Source organism: Aotus nancymaae, unplaced genomic scaffold (assembly GCF_030222135.1).
Source record: "Aotus nancymaae isolate 86718 unplaced genomic scaffold, 86718_ANA_hifiasm-v0.15.2.pri h1tg000010l, whole genome shotgun sequence".
Lineage (NCBI taxonomy): Eukaryota > Metazoa > Chordata > Mammalia > Primates > Aotidae > Aotus > Aotus nancymaae.
In genome coordinates, this window is record NW_026988421.1 from 14697941 (window position 1) to 14716747 (window position 18807).

The window sequence follows — 18807 nt, forward strand, 5'->3', positions numbered from 1 at the left end:
CTTAGAATAAAAAAGACTGATTTAAAAATACATCCAGGCATTCCATAAATAACTTCCAAATAATCTTACAGGCTTGGTATTTTCACAACTGTTATTTCACCCCAAACATGCAGCATGTGTTATGGAGAATATCTGCTTTCTCTGATATGGGTGCAGTTGTGGATAACAATGAGGGTACTGTTATATTGTCTTCTAAGAGTCTGGAGTCACAGACTTACTTTTATAAATAATTCATAAATCCCAACAAGCTATAAGTAATAAGTTCCATTTGGCTAGAGACTAAGAGATGAGCAAAATTGAAAAGGTGTCGTGACTGTTCGTGTAATGAAAGTGCTGCTGTCAGGGCCTGTTGCTGCAGTGAGTTTTCTTCCTTGACAAATTGGGGGGTCAGTGGGGCACTCTAGGCAGATAATTTTTTTTTCTGTGAACTAGAATATAAGCAACCCCACACTGAATTGCATTTTTCTTCTTAAAACACAAAACATTTGAGCTTGGAAAGTCTTGCTGGAACCGGTGTGTAGAGATTCCTGAAGAATGGGGAGAGGAGAGGAGAGGCTGGTCTCAGATCTGGCTTTTCTACACACAATGGTGATCGTTCACTGTGGTTGTAATTGGCAGAAAAAAAATGGCTTACCAGACCGCCTCTGTCAAGTTTGCCTTCTTTTTTAATCAGTCATGCCATTCGATTGACGGGATTTGCCTGTCAGTAACAATGATATGCAGAGCAAAAGTTATAATCATCTACAAATCACTGACTAGCGAGACTTAATAACATCTGCCAGAGATGGAAGCCGCTAGCTACCCACTGCCCTGTGTGTTGGTGGGCGGCAGCTCCCTTATAAGATATTGCTTGGATTTCAAATGAAAGGAACTGAACTCGCTTTTGTAAATTATTTACAAGACTCTGGCCTTATTGGACCATTTCATCTGGAGACACATTCTCTGAAATAATGGCAAAGAGCTCACTCTCTTGTACCCCCTTCTTACCTTTGTTTCTGGCCATTCTGCTTATGGAAATATTGCTCCATAAAATGCTCAGCCAGTGACAGTCACATCAGTTCTGTGTCTTACAGACGGAATCTAAAATTGTGATTTCCACAAGGTCTTCTGTGGTTGAAACTCAGGGCCAGAATTGTACTATTAAGTTGAAACATGGGGATGATAAATTGTGCTAGAAATCAACAAACGGAAAACGACGTGGCTTCAAATGAACAGACGCCATGGCGTCATCTGAGGCCCGTGCACTCGGTGGCAACATTGAGTGGCCCTGCCTTCCTGGACATGCCATGGGCATCCAGACCCTGCTTGCTTTGACTTGGCCAAGGAGTCATGGGCAGTTGCGGGAAATACTACCTGATAAATGTGTGCTACTGGCAGTGAGGGAGGGAGGACTCTGCCCAGTGGAGTCCCTGCCTATTTGGGCTGCTGTGCACTGTGACAGGCAGAAGAGGGAAGCAGGCTTGCAGTTGACAACATCAGACATTCTCAGAGGAAACAGAAGTTATTTCCTCTGGATTGCATTATCTTATATTTCACTACAGATCAATCTTGTTATGGTAGGTGACAGCACAGCAGATACTGCTGGGTTTTTCTCTGCTGTATCCGTGGCATGTGCACGTGGGAGTATGTTTCTACCCTGCTCTTGTGCCATTTTATAGCTTCTTTCTGTTCTTTTATCTGTAAACGTCACTTGCTGTGATACTTAGACCACAAAGTCTGAGGACAGTCAAGGACCAGCGGGCCTGCAGCTGGGCCTTTCTACTTACAAGTTCCAAGGCCACCAGGCCATGTTTTCAAGGAGCCTTAATTGACCTACATTCCCTGTTGTCCACAGAGACATTGGGTGGCTCTCAGGAATTCCGAAGTGCCATAGAATTGCTCTTCACAACTTCAAATGCAATTGAAAATTTTGTATGTGCATGTGTGTCTAGAATCTTGAGTTTTAGAGCACTTTAATACCAATCGTTTGCTAATGATGAAGTCAGGACCACAGAGACACACATGCACGCCTCATTTGAAGTTACTGAAGCACCTTTTGAATGCTCATTCGTTGCCTCAACCTTGATTTTGAAATCGAACAGAAACTGAGCAAGCTGCTTGGAAATCACAGCAATGGTGCTCAACAGAGCATTTTAAAGCGTAAGTGGGCACAGTATAAAGATTTCACCATTTAGTTAATTCTCTCTGTGCTGTCAACTGAAGTCCCTTAAAGACTCTGAGCCCAGAGAGGCATAGCCTTTCCTCCCCCCGATTTCTCATCTGGAGCCAGGATCTTGTTAATGGAGAGATTTTTCTTCCAGATCCAGTAATGTGCGATACCCCTCAAACACAGTGCATGACGTGTTTATTCTGCAGCCGGTGCATATGTGCTGGGCACTTTCTAGACCTTGAGAATTAGTGCAAAAGACAGCAAAGGTTTTGTAGAACTTATAGTCTAGCTTGGGGGGCATTCTGTAGCCAAGTTTACAAATAAACAAGGTAAATTCAAACAGGGATGAATGAAGAAAATATCTCAGGGTGATGTGCTAGGAGGGCCACTGTAGGAGGAGTGGCCAGAGAATGACAAGTAGGATCAGTTATTGAAGTATCTGGGGGAAGGACAGAAGCATTTACAAGGGAAAAGCCTTTAGATGTTCCAGGCTCAGAAGAAAGCCTGGGGTGTGTCTGGATCTTGTGAGTGAAGGAGAAAGTTGTGTGAAATGAACAGCGAGAACAGGACAGGCATCTGGAGAGCTGAGGGAAAGGGAATTGGAGTTGGGTTTTTAAGCAAGAGAATGGCATGGTCTTATTCACATTTAAAAATGACCACTCTGGATGCTGTGAAAACGCAGAAAAACAGTGCATGAGAAGTGTAAACCAGGACCAGGGCTGAGTGCTGAGTGGGAGCCTCTAACTACCATTCTTTGTGATCTCTGCTCTCTCAGGCAGTGGGAAGAGGCAGCTCCATTCCCAGCCAGCTCACCTCTGCTGAGTGCCCACTTTCTGCTCACTTTGCCAGAAGAGGGTCTTGTGCCTGTGGCTTACATCTGCTCTCCTTAAGGCTGGCAAATTATGCTCATCAAGACATCATTAAAATATTCCTATATGTGTCTTCAGATTTTAAAGAGTCACTTTTCTGCAATACATACATACATGTGTGTATCATATGTATTACATGTATATGAGACAAATATATATTTTTTAGCCTCAGCTGAGTACGATGCAGAGGAAGGACAGCAAATTCCAAGGGCTCCAGGACCACTGGCAACAAAGAAAGGGATTTTTTTGTGGGACTGTGGCCCTCTCAATACCACATGCCCATTTGCCATGGGCAGCTACTCCCCAGCTCTGCAGAGTGAGGCCAGGCAGGAATTTGGACCCACAATTGCCACATAGCCAGGATTTTCAAGAGAAGCCAGGAATCTGGGTTGGCGTGCCAAACCTTACAATGTTTAAGCCTTTAATTAAAGGTTAAACAAACAAACTGAACTCATCTATGGCCAGAATTGCCTCTGATCTCAGATTGCTGGCCAGTAATTAGGAAACCTTAGTTTTTCTGCAGCAGGGTTGCTGCCTTTGCAGGGGAAGTTTGGGCCAGATGCTTTGGCCTCTGGCTTCAGTTTTCTCATCTGTAAAATGAGAGAATTGGAGAGATCCCTGACCCTGCTTGTCTTTCTGTAGATGATCTATCTTGAGAAGTTGTAAGTGGACTTGAGTTAATAAAGCACAGAAATATCCCTTGTGCAGGTTTTGTCTATTCACTAGATAACCTGGGTGAAAGCAGAGGCTTCCCCGATGGTGGTGAATTAAGGTTAAAAGAATGCGGTTTCAGAAGTGTACCCTGCTCACATGGCCATTTTGAAACATCAGCGCTTTCCCACATGGATAAATACTGAAATCCACAATGGATGGCCTTGCTTTTATTAATTTGAAGAGAACAATAAATCATAGTTTGGGTTCTGGCAGCGGAGCCAAGCCTGTTAATTGTTGGGGTGGGCTTGTGGTGACAGGCCCACTGCCATTTATAAGGAGCTTGACTTGAGCTCTTTTGCATATTTTAAACTTACGGGTCAAACTGCTGGGGCTTCGTGCTAGGTTTTCCCAGCCACTTCTGGAAACCCATGTATTATAAAGCTGCAGCCCCTTAGCCATGAATTATGCTCCCCCGATAATGTTTTACATTGTGAAAGACTGTTTTCTTTATGAATGTGGGATTTGAGTGAATAAATGAAATCTATTGTTACATTTTCAGGTAAACATTCCAAGTTGTTACGTGATATCAAAATAGGAAGTGAGAAAAATGCATGAACACTTTAATGGTAGAAAGTGGTTGGTTCTCCAGTCACACTCCTCTGTGCAAATGTTTCAGCAGAATCAGTAGACTATTCGAAGTCCTATAGGAAATGCATCCATCTTTCCGGCACAAACTGAACAACATTACCATTTAATTTTGCATAGATTCACTTTGTGTATGTGTGTGATATATGAGGAAAGTGATAACCAGATTTAAATAATCACATTCTCTGAGATGTTTTATCACGTTCCACGGGGGCTGTGTGAGGCTGCCTCTACCCTGCCAGATGACCTTGGGGTGGAGCTTTCCTTGTCACAGATTCATTGTTTTTCCTCGATCTGAGAGCATGAGTTTGGGGTGAGGTTTCAGAGGGTCTCCCCGCTAACTTGTCTTTCAAAATTCCTGATGAGGAAAGAAGGACATTTTTAGATTATTCTGTTGAGGTCGTTGCTATAAAAGAAGAGAAGTTTGTCCTTTTAATTTTTTTTTTTTTGAGATGGAGTCTAGCTCTGTCACCAGGCTGGAGTGCAGTGGAGCGATCTTGGCTCACTGCAACGTCTGCCTCCCGGGTTCAAGTGATTCTCCTTCCTCAGCCTCTTAAGTAGCTGGGATTACAGGAATATGCTGCCACGCCCAGTTAATTTTTGTATTTTTAGTAGAAGACAGGTTTCACTTTGTTGGCCAGGATGGTCTCGATCTCCTGACCTCATGATCCACCCACCTTGGCCTCCCAAAGTGCTAGGATTACAGACATAAGACACTACGCCTGGCCCCTTTTAAAATTTTATTGGGATAATAATAATGCTAGTATTTGTGTGCCCCTGTATTCCAGACATTGAGCTACATACTTTGCACACATTTTCTCACTGAATCTACCCCCAAAACTTTACGAGGTACAGTGCTGCATAACAATGGTTTAGTCAGTGATGGCATGTATGATGGTGGTTCCATAGGATTATAATACTGGATTTTTGCTCTAACTTTCCTATGGTTTATATATAACTAGATATTTACCACTGTGTTATAATTGCCTACAATATTCAGCGCAGTAATGTGCTGTACAGGTGTGTAGTCTAGGAACAGAACGCTATACCATATAGTCTCGGTGTGTAGTAGGCAATGTTGCCTAGATTTGTGTAGGTATACTCTGACATTCACACAAATAAGGTCATTGACTAATGAGGCATTTCTCAGAACATATCCCCATCATTAGGTGACACATGATAATAGTTATAACTAATAATCCAGTTTCACAGAGGAGAAAATGAAGGCACGGTATAGAATTGGCCTAATGATGGTTAAAGAGCTAGTGAGTGGTAGAGCCAGGATTATTTTTTAATTGTTAGACTTTGTTTTATAGAAAGCGTGAAAAATATTTTAAAAAATTATGAAGATAGTACAGAGAGTTTCCATATACCCTGTACTCAGTTTCCCCTGTTATTCGCATCTTACATTAGTCTGGTGTATTTGTTATGATATAGACACTTTATTACTAAGGTCCATAGTTTCAGATCCTCTTAGTTTTTTATTCTGACATCCTTTTTTCTGTTCTGAAATTCCATCCAGGATCCCATTATCACATTTAGTTATTGTCTCCTTAGGTTCCTCTTGGCTGTGACAGTGTCTTAGTCTCTTCCTGCTGCTGTAACAAAATACCTAGTAGATTGGATAATTTATAAACAACAGAAATGTATTGCTCACAGTTCTGGAGGCTGGGAAGTTCAAGATTAAGGTGTCTGGTGAGGGCTTGTTCCCTGCTTCATAGATGGCACCTTCTAGCTGTGACCTCACATGGCAAAAGGGCAAAATGGTGACCCCCAAACCTCTTTTAAAGGGCACTAACCCCATTTGTGAGGGCAGAGGGCCCTTGTAACCTCATCACCTCCTAAAACCCCTTCTGTTAATACTATCACACTAGGGATTAACTTTCAACATGTGAATGGGGTAGAAGGAGACTAACATTCAGACCACAGTAGACAGTTTCTTAGACTGTCCTTATTTTCAAATGACCTTGAGAGTTTTAAGGAGTACTGATCAGGTATATTGTAGATGCCTCTCTTGGAATTTGTCTAACTTTTTTTAAGAGACAAGGTCTCACTCTGTTGTACAGGATGGAGTGCAGTGGTGCAACCATAGCTCACTGCAACCTTCAACTCCTGGACTCAAGTGATCCTCCTGCCTCGGCCTCGTGAGTAGCTGGGACTACAGACATGCACCACCATGACTGTCTAAATTTTAAACACTTTTTTTGTAGAGACAGAGGCCTCACTCTCACTCAGGCTGGAGTACAGTGCATGATCATAGCTCACTGTACTCCTGGTTTCAAGTGATCCTCCCACTTCAGCCTCCCAAGGTGTAGGGATTACAAGCATGATCCACTGTACCTGGCCTGATGTTTTTCTTATTGATTACCCTGGGTTATGGGTCTTTGTGAGGAATATCACAGAGGCAAAGTACCGTTTTCGTCACATCATATCAAGGGCACGTACTATCAATGTGATTTATGACAGCTGATGTTGATCACTTGGCTGAAAGAGTGTGTGTCAAGTTTCTCCACTGGTGTGGTTACTTTCCTCCTTCTTTCCATACTATACTCTGAAGGAAATCTATGCACAGCCTACCTTTAAGGAGTAAGGAGTTACGCTCCACCTCACTAAGGGTCATGTATCTACATAAATTATTCTTCTGCACTGGAGACTTGCCTCTTATCCCTCATTTATTAATTTATTCAATAACTTACATCAACATGAACCCATAGATATTTATGTTATGCTTTGAGTTATACTCTATTACTCTTTATTTTGTTGCTCAAATTGTTCCCGCTTTTGCCACTGGGAGCTCTTACAGCTGGGTCTATGCCCCTTTGACATATTCCTTATCAAAAGTAACTTTTGAGCACTTCTGTAATATTAATGGCACTAGAAGATGCTCCAGGCTCATCATTTATATTTCCCACCACAATCCTACAATCAGTAGGATTGCACAATCATTTGTCCAAGGAGTCCTGGTTCTGATCATTGAAGAATGATACAAGAAACCAAGATCCGGGTGCTAGGTATGCTTATTGCTACTGGGTTGTCCTTTCTTTTAGGCCCTCCTAACTGATGGAGCAAATAAATATATATGTGTACACTGACCTGTGTATTTACACATCTGTAAATATTTGTATATGTAACCAGGTGTGTAAATATTAAATTAAGCATGAGTTCTGCCTGATGTGTTCAACTCTAACCCATCACAACATGGATCATTCTAGCCTCCTCTCATTACTTCTTTGTAAATTCCCACTCCCATGGTGAGACACCTGGACCAGAATTTTGAACCCAGGTAGACTTACTTCAGGTCCTGCAATCTGTTTTCTTGACACCTAGAGAAGGGCTTTCATCTATCCCGAATGGGAAAGAGTCAAAGATCCTTGACCCTTTCCAGGGCCAGACGTGACTGCTTAGATGTAGAAGGACAAGTTTATTGCATGCCTTTTTGCTTCTACGCCAGACCCAGGCCTTCTCAGCCAATTCTAGCTTTGCTACCTTCTCAGTGGGTTTGCCTTATCTCGAGCAGAGGCCAATTGCATAGTATCTTGGTTCCGTGCAAAGGCATTTGTACTTTTCCCATAGCCTAGGCAAGCCAGGGACAAAATGAAGCGTTTATAATATTCCAGCTTCTGAGTGCTTAAACCCTCTGTACATTCCCTAATTGATTGAGTGCTTAAACACTCTGTACCTTTCCTAATTGAGATTGTTGTTCATTGGGGACCAGGATAGAGCCATCCTTTAAGTCTCTGAGTTTGTTCTGAAGCTAGATTATGAGGCTGCTGGGAATCTCCTGCTTGTGCAGGAGGGTGGTCGTGTGTATGAATGGTTGAGCATGTTTGTCTGTTTGGGCTGGCACCCAGGTGCCAACTTCCCCCAGCTGCCTCTCTGATGCCCTTTCCCAGATGCCTCTGCTGGTGCACAATCCCTCCAGCCAGAGCTATTATTATCTGGAGACCCTCTGTGAAGCCTGTGTCTATCACAGGCTGTCAGGGGTGCCTGTGAAGACATGCAGAGCCTATTTTCTGATTCTTCCTGCTGCCTCTGGTGCACCTGGTTCCCTTCAGCCCAGCCGTCAGAGAGTAGGGACTGCTTGAACCCCTGATGTCTGGGAGCTCCACTCCAATTGTTTTTGGAGCCTGGCTTGCTGGAAGTCACAGAGCATTACAAACAATTGTAGTTGATTCATATGAATTTTTGTTTGTTGCTGAAGCTGTCTTTAAGGATGAATTTTGTAAGTCGATAGAAATGTGTTCTTTATACTTGACAGTAGGTTTGATGACATGTTCTGCTGATGGCTGGGTGTTGCCACTCATTGACAAGTGGCTTTCTTCTAGGGAGTACTGGGCCAGACCTCCTTGAGCCCTGGCATCTGCCTTCATCTCTGGCACCCCTCCCCGATCTCACCCCATTCATCCCTATAAGCCTTCACCAAATTGACCCCTGTTCTTCCAAATGCTTATCCACGCCTGCCCCATGCCTTTGGATGGATTGATTCCTCTGCGTGAAGTGCTGTTACCTCTTTTCAGCACTCCACCCTCAGATAAGTAGCCAGGGTCTGCTATCAAGGGGGCTGGCCCAGCTGGGGATGTAAAATGATTTGGATTCGTGTCCTCCCCTAAATCCCAAACCTCATGTTGAATTGGAGGAAGGGCCTTGTGGGAGGTGATTAAATCATGAAGGTGGATTTTTCCATTGCTGTTCTCATGATAGTGAGTGAGTTCTCACGAGATCTAATGATTTAAAATTATGTGGCGTGTCCCCCTTAGCTCTCTCTCTCTCTCTCCTGCTCCACCATGGTAAGACATGCTTGCTTCCTCTTCCACCATGATTCTAAGTTTCCTAAGGCCTCCCAACCATGCTTTCTGTTAAGCCTGTGAGTCAATGAAAGTCTTTTTTTCAATTACCCAGTCTCAGTTAGATCTTTATAGCAGTGTGAGAATGGACCAGTACAGGGTGCTTGTATCCGGTGTGTATGGGGAGAGGCAGACTCATTTCCACATCGTCCTCTAATGTCTTATTAAGACCATATTCACAGCCACTGTGGTATTTTCCCTTGAAATCTTTGAGAAGGTGCCACCCAATGCTCCTTATAGATATGCCACTACTTTTGCTTATTCTTCAAAACTCAGCCCAAATCCTTTCTCCTGGAAGTCAGGTTGCCTCTGACTCACCCCACTCCCAAGTGGGAATTCTGCCCTCCCCTCTGGTGTTGGCATTGCCACCTACCTCCCCACACTCTATTGGCACTTTTCTCCCATTCTCAGAATGGTCCGTCTATACATCTGGCTTCCTACACCAGATTGAGCTCCTAGAGAGGATGGAGCTTGTTTTTTATTTTGAATCCCTGGTACCCAGTGTAGTGCTGAGCACAGAGTAGGGGCTCATTAGATGTTTGATGAATGAAAGTGGAAAAGATGGCTGGGTATGGTGGGTCACGCCTGTAATCCCAGCATTTTGGGAGGCTAAGGTGGGTGGATCATGAGGTCAGGAGATTGAGACCATCCTAACACGGTGAAAACCCATCTCTACTAAAAATACAAAAAATTAGTTGGGCATGGTGGCACATAGTCCCAGATACTTAGGAGGTTGAGGCAGGAGAATCACTTGAACCTGGGAGGCGGAGGTTGCAGTGGGTCGAGATAATGTCACTGCACTCCAGTCTGGGTGACAGCACGAGACACTGTCTCATTAAAAAAAGAAAGTGGAAAAGATGACAAGGCTTAGAGGAATCAGTGTTTTGTGTGGGCTGGTTGTATGCACATGCTTCTCGTATGTTTGTATTTGACAGCCTAGGTCCTTTTATGAAGGTGAGGCAGAACTCTCTGTAATTGATGGTCTTGTTGACAGTGAATCCAAATCTTACCTTATTCTTGAATCCAAAAGTCTTTCTCCATTTTGTTCCCTCACTGCCATTTTTTGGAGTGGGTTAACAGAAGTCGGGGGGCAGTATTTGGACCTAGAATGAATCAGCAGACTTGCCCAGGTCTGTACAAGGCATTAACAGGGAACCCAGATGACTTAGCAGATACTGCCTCTGTTTTCTAAGAACCGACAGTTTCACTGGAGACCCAAGGCTGGTTGGTCTGTGGGTACCGTCCTTTTCCAGTGCAGGAGGATGCTTTAGAGATAGGTGCCCCTGAAGGAGAGGCGGCTACAAGAATGGTTTGGGAGATGGTTTTGAAGGAAGCTGAATGTCTAATTGGGCAGGATAAGGGCAGCCCTAGGGGTTGGGGGGCAGGAAGAGGACAGTTTGAATGGTGGTGGAGACCGAAACAAGTCCCGTGTTGTGTTTATGGGATGTTCAGAGGGCAGCAAACCTGGTAGACTCTGGATTGGGATTGGATGGAGCCAGTTATGGAGCCTTTGCAACACGCTTACTACAAAACAAACAAACAAACAAACAAACAAAAAACTCTCTATTTTCTTGTGCCCCGTAACACTCTCAGTATAATTGAAGAGATTTTGTCTACCAAATCAATAGTATTGGCTATTGAGTTTTCCCATTTATGTTACTCATTTTTATTACTCCTTTTGTTACTCAAGGACTACCAGTCAGCAATTCAGCTTCCCAATCAGCATGAGTATTATACCCCTGAGCTGATGAAATTCCAGCTTCTTAAGGGGAAAAAAAATGGTATTTTAAATAGCTTGAACAATGATTTTCTTGGTTATTTAAAAATCTAGGCAGCAGAGTTTAGACTTGTTATACAAAGCCCAAGGAAGTCACTGTAGCTCTTTAAGCAGAGAAATAGTATGCACTGTCAGCACACCATAAAACTGTCCATGTTGTATGTTGGGTGGCAGAAGCTAACGGTGGTTTCTACTGACTAACTGACTTAGTGTGTGCCAGGCATGTCATTGAGTGCTCCATACGTATTAACTCACTTTCTCCTCAGAATGACCCTGGTATGAACTAATTGTTTTTGTTTTCCCCAAAGTCATATGTTGAAATCCTAACCCTAATGTGTGCCTTAGAAAGTGAGACCTTTGACGGTAATTAGGTCATACGATAGAGCTTTCACGAATGGGATTAGCACCCTTATGAAAAAAGACTAGAGAGCTTCGGCTTTCTGCTCTTTGCCACGTGAGGACACAGGAAGAAAGCCGGAAGAAAGCTGCCATCTGGAAGCCAGGAAGAGAGTCCTTACCAAGATCCCCACCCTGTTGGCACCAGAATCTTGGACTTCTAGTCTCCAGAACTGTGAGAAATAATTATTTGTTCCTAAATAAATATTTGTGGTTTCTGATATTTTACTATAGCAGATCAAGCTAAGTAAGAGAAACCCCGTAAGGGTTACATACTCACTAATCTCCATTTCTGTCCCCAGGTCTTAGATGTTGAAATAGACACCTAAAACTTAGGTAGAAGTTAGGAAGCAAAACTTTGCCGAAGGTCTTCCAGCTAGTGAAGGGCTGAATTTGAGTTCAGACCCAGGAAATTGGCCTGAATTTTTAATGACTACATTACACAGTTATCTTGGAAGGACCAGTAAACTGAGTGGGGCTTGCCACTGGATCCAGATAGACAGTGCCATAATCGGGCCAGAAAGTGCACCCAGACCTCAGAGAAATGAAAGCATGTGTCTAAGAAGGAGACTTGTGCACAAATCTTCATAGCAGCTTTATTCATAATAACCTCAAACTGGAAATAGTCCAGGTGTCCGTCAGTAGGAGAAAGGAGAGACTGTGATATACTCATCAAATGGAACACTGCTTAACTATGAAAAGGAGCAAAGGTTACACACAACAACATGATTAATTTCAGAAACATTACACTCAGTGAAGGCAGTCCTTCGCAAAAGAGGGCAACAGTCTGTATGGTTCCATTCATGTGAAATTCTTAAAACTAAACTATGATGAAAAAAACTCAACATTGTTTGCTTCTGGGAAAATGAAAGTAGAGATTGACTTGAAAGGCAAGAGGAAATCTTATGGGATGATGGTAGTGTTTTCTATCTCAGTAAGGTTTGGGCTATACAGGCGTATGCATTTGTCAGAACTCAGTGAATATACACTTAAGATTTGTGTGTTTTCCTCTATGTAAATTTCACCTTAAAAGGAAAAAAATGAAAACATACCAAACCCTGGTGAATGATGTGTTCACTGAAGTATTTAGGGACAAGTGTACTGGTATCTGCCGTTCATTTTGAAATGCATATGAAATAAGACGTATTTCCTGCTGGATGGATGGAGAGGTGGATAGATGGATACATTTGTGGTAAAGCAAGTACAGAACAACATTAAGGTAGAATCTAGGGAGTAGGTTTATGAGTGTTCATTGTAAAATTCATTCAATTTCCTACATATTTGAAAATTTTATGATAAAATGTTGAGGAAAAAGAGATCCCACCCAGTTGGAGTCCTTAGATAAAGAGAGATTACGTGGCCTTCATAGCCATAATTGCAGAGGTCTGTCAGAGGTGGACCACCCCAGAGGAGGAGGCAGCGTTCTGGGTCTGGCTGCAGAGCTTCAGGTGAGAAGGAGGCTTAGGGCCAAAATGCCTGAGGGATAGCTGCAGAGCAGGCACTGGTCTTAGATGCTGCAGTTACTTAGGATGCTGTAATAAAGGATCACAAATGAGGTGGTGTAAAGTGACAGAAATCTACTCCCTCACTGTCCTGGAGGCTGGAAGTCTGAAATCAAGGTGTCAACAGGGCCATGCTCTCTCTGAAGGCTCTAGAAGAGGACCTGTCCTCGCCACTTACAGCTCCTGGGCGTTCTCAGCAGTCCTTAGTGTTCCTTGGCCTGTAGCTCCTCACTGCCGTCTCTGCCCCCATCATCACGTGGCCTGTGTCTCTGTGTGTCTCTGTATGTCTTCTCCTTTTCTTATGAGGATACCAGTCAGTTGGGATTTAGGGCTTACCCTAATCCATCATGACCTCATTTTAACTTAATTACCTCTGCAAAGACCCTATTTCCAAGTAATGTCACATTCTGGGGTTCAGAGGCGACACGAATTTTGGGGAAGAACTGCTTAACCACTACAGATGGATGACCAGCCAACCTGGGTGGCCCAGGATAAAAGAGAAGCTTCAAGGGAGGACTGGGGCAAGAAAGAGAGTCCAGGGCTGGCAGACAGGGAGGACACCCTGAAGAAGGTAGAAAAGAAAACCAGGTTACATTTGGCAACAGAAAGAAACCAGGGCTTGGGCGAGAGGAAAACAAGGCAAGTAGGTTTGTAGGAAAGGGCTGTGTCTCAACCTGGGCCTCTCTATCCATTTATCTCCTGCATATCTTAAAGAATTAAAATGTAAATCTCGGAAATTAAATCCATGGTACAGTGTAAATAGAGGAGGCTTTTACAGAACAGACAAAGCTGTTCTTTTTCCTTATTAAACAGCCATGGGTGGGAAAGCACGTCTGTATGCACAGGTTTTATTTGAGATGGATTAAGGTTCGTGATGAGTGAATCTCTGAAGGATTGCAGGTGCAGTTCTCATAAGCCCGCAAAAGTTCAGCTCCTTATCTGAGGCTTATCCAAACCTGACGAAACCTTTTAGGCCAGCGTGGAGGTTTGGGATTTCCAGCAGCCGAAAGTTAATATCCTGCATCAGGAAACCACCTGTATCATGTGGGAGCCTAGAGGAGAGAGGTCTATAAATTAATGCAGACTCCGATCAGAGGCCTGCTTGGACCACCCACTTCCTTTGGTGGATGGATTACAAGTTCAGTGCTTTTAGCCCTTGCGGAGGAGTTAATGCATCCTAGTTCTTGGGATCTCTTACCACATTCAGTTCTCACATCAGCTTATAGGATCTGGCCCCGTGACCTGCTGCTGCTGTCGCTGCACTGGCCTTCCTGCGGTGTGACTCTCTTACCTGCTCACTCACTTCTTTGGGCCTCCATCTGGCCCCTGGGACCTGTTTTCTAAGCCCACGCATGCCTCAGCACTCTGGACCAATCTGCCTGTAGCTGGCTACTCTTTATTGGGCAGTCACCTCTTCAGAGATGCTTGCTGTGGCCATCATGGCTAAAGTATACCCTCAGCACACCACCCCAAAACTCTACCCCATGTCCCTTTTTAATTTCTTTGTAGCACTTGTAGTGGGTTGAATTGTGTCCCCCACAAGATTCATGTCCACCTGGAATCTCAGAATGTGACTTCATTTGGAAATAGGGTTGGTTAATGTCTTAGTTCATCTGGAACCCTGTGTGTGTGTATGTAATACATACATACACACACACAGATATACACACACATAAAGATACATGTGTGCACACGTACACACATACATATATAAACCATATACACAGACATATATATAAATGATATACACACATGCATTCCAAACTATAATAAAATACCATAAGTTGAGTAGCTTATAAATAACTGAGCTTTATTTCTGATGGCTCTAGAGGCTGGGAGGTCCAAAATCAAGGTGCTAGCAGATTCCGTGTTTGGTAAGGACTTAATTTCTGGTTCATAGGTGGCACCTTCTAGCTGTGTCCTTACATGGTGGAGGGAGCAAAACAGGTCTCTGGTGCCTTTTTGTAGCCCTAAGGGCCCTAATCTCATTCTTGAGGGCTCTGCCTCCATGACATAATCACTTCCCAAAGCCCCCACCTCCTAATACAATTGCCTTGGTGATTAGGTTTCAACCTGTGAATTTTGGGGAGACACAAACATTCAGACCCTAGCAATGAAGGATCTTGAGAGGAAATCATCCTGGATTTAGGGTAGGCCACAAATCCAATGGCTGTTAGTTCTTATAAGAAGAGGAGGGCTGGGCACAGTGGCTCATGCCTATAATTGCAGCACTTTGGGAGGCCAACGTGGGCAGATCATCTGAGGTTGGGAATTTGAGACCAGCCTGATTATCATGGAGAAACCCCGTTTCTACTGAAAATACAAAATTAGCCAGGTGTGGTGGCACATGCACATAATCCGAGCTACTCGGGAGGCTGAGGCAGGAGAATCACTTGAACTCATGAGGTAGAGGTTTCAATGAGCCAAGATCGCGCCATTGCACTCCAGCCTGGGCAACAAGAGCAATACTCGTCAAAAAAAAATAAGAGGAGAGGACACAGAGAAGGCCACATGAAGACAGAGACAGAGACTGGAGGTGTGCTGCCGCTAGAAGCAGGAAGAAGCAAAGAAGAGTGACTTCCTAGAACCTTCAGAGAAACCTTTAGCATGGCCATCCTGACACCTTAATTTTGGTCTTCTAGACTCCAGAACTGTGAAAAAAAAAAACCCAAAACCATAAATACACACGCACACATGCATGCGTGTGCACACACACACACACACACACACACACATTTAAGACACTGAATTTGTGGTAATTTGTTGCAGTAGTCCTAGTAAGCAAATACAGTATTCAACACTGTTCACAGTCCCTTTAGTTAGAATACAAGCTACAGAAGTGCAGGGCCCTGGCTGTGATATTCGTCCCCACATCCCACTGTCCAGAACAGGGCCAGGTGTTATTGAATTAGGTATATTGAACCTTAAGAGTGTTCAATAAGTATTTGTCAAAATAACCCTGTGAGATAGGTTTTGTTGTCTCCCATGTCTGCTTGATGAAACATGCATTCAGAGAGGTTTAGTAACTCACCTCAAATCAAACACTTGGCAGAGTCAGGATTCAAACTCAGTCTTTCTGTTCTTCAAGTTGTGGTTCATTCATTCATTCTACTGCCTTATAGCAGCTTTCTTTTTTTTTTTTTAATTAACCTTAGTATCTTTAAAACAGGTTTTCTAATATCCTCTCTTATTGCATGTCTTGATTATATGAGGATGAATCTGGCCCTTGGAAATAAGCTAAAGGTTATTCAAAGTTCATTTTGCTAAATAAAGTGAGTAAATCATCACGTGTGGTACTGCCAACCTAGATAGGAAATAGGGTTTGACATTAGGGGTAGCAGACTGGGGTTTCTTGTGTCAACCCTACCAGACTACAAACTTCGTGTGGGTAGGACCCAGCTAGTCATATTTTCATGTTTTCCAAGGCCTGGAACACAGCAGGTATTTAATTGATTGCCTGACAGTGGGGCAATTCTGAAAAATAACTTGCTTTAGAGTTTAGAAAAATGATGATCGCTTTGAAGATACATATCAGCATTACATTCTGTTAAAGGAGGTCCTTGCTCTGTGGCCATGACTTGCCTATGTAATGAGTCATATACTAAATCTTTGTTGTCAGAGCCTTGACTTTGTTTTTCATAGGCATTAAAGTGTGATTGTCCTAAAAACTAGAAGAAGTATAGATACAAGGTAGAAAATGCACGCCATAGTAGACTGGTATTCAGAGGGTATGGGGACTGTTTTGGTGCCATATCTAACCACAGTGGGACACAGGAAAGTCACTTTTGATGCTTGAGTGTTCTCATCTGCGAAGTGAGGGATTGGATATCTTCTTGAAGACTCATCCTGTACAGCCTCTTATTCTGTGAGATTACGACTTCTAGTTGCCTCTGCATTGACACACTCAACTGTTTCACCTCGTGGCTTTCCCTTCCCCATTTGTATCTTCCCTCTTAACTGGATTTTAAGCCTCTCCTTCACCCCTGTGTCCCCGATGCTGCCTTCTGCTCAGGAGGAGCACTTAATAATGACGGCCTGGGGAGCTGAGGATGGCATATGGATTTAACCTCACTCTGGACAAAGTGCTAGTGCTTCTGAGACTGTGCTGTGGTTTTGGAACTGCTGAGGACTGTGTAATTTCTGTGAACATACTTCATGTTTGAAATGGTGATGTGCTGGTTTCCAAAAAAGTCAATCAGAACTTTGGAGGAAGATTTTGAAAGCTTATTCAAAAAACTTCCAAGCCATGTGTTTTTATCCATGGCTGTCTTTGTGTCTGGCAGAGATTCTCAGTGTGGAGAGACTCAGCAGATAGCACACCTCTCCTTCAGAGGCTGTAATGCTTGTCTCTTTGTCCTCACCACCCCCCTCCAATCCTCTTAGACTTTAAAGATAGTGTGTAGACAGAATAACGGCCTTCCGAGGTGTTTTCATCTGAATCCCTGAAATTTGTGAATATGTTATGTTGCATAGGAAAAAAGACTTTGTGAATATAAATTAAGAACTTTTAGATGGGGAGATTATGATGGATTATCTGGGAAGGCCCAGTGTAATCACAAAGGCCCTTATCTGAGGGAGGCAGAAGGATCAGAGTCAGAGAAGGAAATGTGATGATGGATGATGGAAGCAAAGGTGAGACAGAGAAAGAGGGAAAGAGAGCCTTGCAGATGCTACACTGTTGGCCTTGAAGATGGAGGAAGGAGCCACGAGCCATGGGATGCAGGAGGCTGTGAGAAGCTGGGAAAGGCAAGGAAAAGGATTCCCTCAGAGAACATCTAGAAGTCGTACAGCCTTGTGACATCTTGATTTTAGGACTTCTGCTCTCTAAAACAGCAAGATAATAAATGGGTGTGGTTTTAAACTATCAAATTTCTAGTAATTTGTTATAGCAGCAATAGGGAGCTAATACAGATAGGGATGGCTTTACTATTAGATTAAAAATACTGCAGGAAGGAGGGCTTCTTGGGCAAGATGATTATGCTTTCATTCATCCAATTAATATTTTGGGGGAATCCTTTTTGTGCCAGGCAATGTGTAAGGCACAAAGTGGTGTGCTGAATTTTAAAAAAATTAGGCCAGGTGTGGTGGCTCACACCTGTAATCCCAGCACTTTGGGAGGCTGAGGTGGGCAGATCACTTGAGGGCAGGAGTTGGAAACCAGCCTGGGCAACATAGCAAGACCCACCTCCACTAAAACTAAAAAAAATTAGCCGGGCATGGTGGTGGTAGTCCCAGCTACTTGGGGGGCTGAAGTGGGAGGATCACTTGACCCCATGAGTTCAAGGCTGCAGTGAGCTATGATCATGCCATTGTACTCCAGGCTGGGTGAGAATGAGACCCTGTCTTAAAAAAAATAATAGATACACCTGGACTTCAAAGGAGCTTACAGTTCTGTAAGGAAGATAATACAGGGACAAGAATAGTACGACAAGGTTGAAAATGGTTTGTACACAAATGAGGGGCAGGGCAGCCAAGCAGCTGCTTAAGGGCATCCATCTATAAGGGCAGCTAAAACATCATCAAATAGGCTTCAAGAACACTGTACACTTTCTTTTTTGAAAAGACTGTATGATATGTATGGAAAAATAACTTGATAAGCAGTTTTGGATAAGAAATAAAACGCTAAGGATCTGTTTTTCTTGGTGAAGCTTAGGGTTTGCAAGTATGGACCTGAGCTGAATTGCTGAGAACCAGGAAGGAAATGTGAGTGCCCCAATGCTGGTCCCTCTTATGTTTCCTTGACTTAGCATCAGTCTGCCCTCTGCAACAGGAGTCGGAGATCCCCAGGCCATGGACTGGTATTGGTCGTGGCCTGTTAGAAACTAGATTACACAGCAGGAGGTGAGCAACCAGCAAAGGAGCATTCCCACCTGAGCTTTGCCTCCTGTCAGATCAGCAGTGGCAGTAGATTCTTATAGGAAGATGAACCCTATTGCGAACTGCACATGTGAGGGATCTAGGTTGCGTGCTC

The 18807-nt window shown here is 43.5% G+C and overlaps 1 protein-coding gene across 2 annotated transcripts in view; it reads left to right on the top strand.

Moving 5' to 3' along the window:
* The window catches only part of GFRA1 (GDNF family receptor alpha 1), a 223024-nt gene that overhangs the window by 61194 nt on the left and 143023 nt on the right, over positions 1-18807 (top strand). The gene's annotated exons all lie outside the window — the stretch shown is intronic.